This window comes from Neovison vison, chromosome 5 (genome assembly GCF_020171115.1).
Source record: "Neovison vison isolate M4711 chromosome 5, ASM_NN_V1, whole genome shotgun sequence".
NCBI lineage: Eukaryota > Metazoa > Chordata > Mammalia > Carnivora > Mustelidae > Neogale > Neogale vison.
The window spans coordinates 91,606,625-91,609,005 of NC_058095.1; positions in this window are offsets into that span (position 1 = coordinate 91,606,625).

The window sequence follows — 2,381 nt, forward strand, 5'->3', positions numbered from 1 at the left end:
TTTTCATTCCTCCTTTAACTCTGAAATTTGGTATTAGAAGTGTGGGGCATTTATAAATTATATAGTATAAAGACTGACTCATCTAACTGCCCTTTTCAATTATTAAGCATACTACAGCTAATATTGTTAATGTTTGAGTAGTTAATAGTATTTCATCTACATTAAAAATAGTATACATATCCTTAATGTAAGTTTACTAAGCCTGACTATAAGTTGTTTTATGATTAAATAATATTTTACGTATCATACGTTTCACTTCCCCACGTACATAATACATACATCGCCACACAGCACTTGTCATGTGTATTATTGTACTTCTCCAACCGCTGCAGAAATATAGTTAGAAAGACGTTCATCATTCAGAAGGTTAATAAGCATATGTTACTGAGTTGTTTATACCATATGTACTTAATAACAAGAAATGTTGTAAATATAAGGTAATTGATAACTATCTTATAATTGCTTAATTGTTTATGTGAATTCATTTAAATAAAAAGGAAATATTTTAAAATTTCTGTATGTAAGCAAAAAAACCTAGGAATTAAGGATATTTTTCACATTCCCTAAGCTCTGTTTCCTACTGGTCCAGACACTACAGCCATTCTGTTTTTGTTCTTTTTTTAAAGGTTTTATTTATTTATTTGATAGAGATTACAAGTAGTCAGAGAGGCAGACAGAGAGAGAGGAGGAAGCAGGTTCCCTGCTGAGGAGAGAGCCCGATGTGGGGCTTGATCCCAGGACCCTGAGACCATGACCTGAGCCAAAGGCAAAGGCTTTAACCCACTGAGCCACCCTGGCACCCCACTATAGGCATTCTTAAAAGTAAGGAAACATTCTAAGGTGTTATGATGAACTCCGAATATATTTAATACATCAAGAGAAATGATAATAAGCCTCCATAATTGTGGAAAAATTATTGTTCTGCTTTTCTATTTTGTATTAGCTTATGCTGAACATCTACCCTAATTACGGTTTTCTTTTCTGAAAGTGTTAAGATTTATGTATGTGTATATGGCGTAGTTCATAGATTATTTCAGATTCAATCAGATGGCTTCTAGAAACAGGATAAGTTCTCATACTGGACTACTAAGCAACAGATATTTTAAAGTAGAAAATTGTAAGTCCACGCTCTTAATAAATAAATTTGAGGAAAGAAAAAAATATATAAAATGTTGGAGTAGAAAATGACTATGTCAAATAGTGGCATATTTTATGTATGTGTGTATATATATTTTTGTAATGAAAATATTCTATTTTTTGAAAAAAAACTTTAAAATTTAGAATTATATCTGTAAAATTTAGAATTCTATGTATATAATTCTAAGTTTAAGGTTTTGTTTTTTTTTTTTTCAACAAAACCATTAGATTTTTGTGGAGGTATTACTTAGGACTAAGATATAGAAACCAATAAGAATTGTGAAATTTCTTGTTTCTTAAATTGTCTGTCTTTTAATATTAATAATAAAACCATTGAAATACCTAGTAGTAATTATTGCCACTTTTCAAAAGCTTCTCATAATATTTATCTTACGTTAGAGGCTCTAACAGGACAGAAAATTACAGTATTTAAAAACACATTCAAGAACTGTCAGTCTTTGAGAAATTGAAAAGGAATCTGAACATCCCATATTTAAGAATAGGTATTCTACAAAACGATGTTCCAGAAGTAACCCTATTCTGTAGTATGACTTGATTCTTTTTTTCATTTCATAATTCCTCTCCCTAGATTATAGTTGAAAATGGTACATCTCATAGGTAAGTAAGTTTAGTTTAATTTAAATCTGTTTTAAATCTCAGATTAAAATCTCAGTTAAAATCTCAGATTTTAGTTTAAATCTCAAAGGTAAGTAAGTTTTTTTTAAGATTTATTTATGTGAGAGAGGGAGTGAGTGTGAGTGGGGGGAAGTACAGAGGGAGGTGGAGGGAGAGACTCAAGCAGACTTCCTGATGAGCACAGAGCCCCACTGGTGCGCCCCAGTCTCAGGACCCTGAGATCACAACCTGAGCTGAAACCAAGATTCTAACGCTTAAACAACTGTGCCACACAGGCACCCCTCATAGGTCTAATTTCTAAGTAAAACCTGTTAATGTGTAAAGTGTAAAATGAAGGTAAGCTGAGGAGATGCATTGTGATGCCATCGTGGTGACCGCCAAAGGGATCGACATATATATGTATTCCAGAAAAGATATATGTACATACATATAAAGCCCAGAGTGAGAGGCTCACCAAACAAGTGAAAATCTGGTCCCTTACACCTGATCTGCTTGGCAGTTACATTTCACATGATGTCTTAAGATGACATTTTGGTTTATGAGTAAGCCACTTCCACATTTGGATAAAGGGATTTAGTTCACTGGAACCAACCATTCTTCTTCTTTTT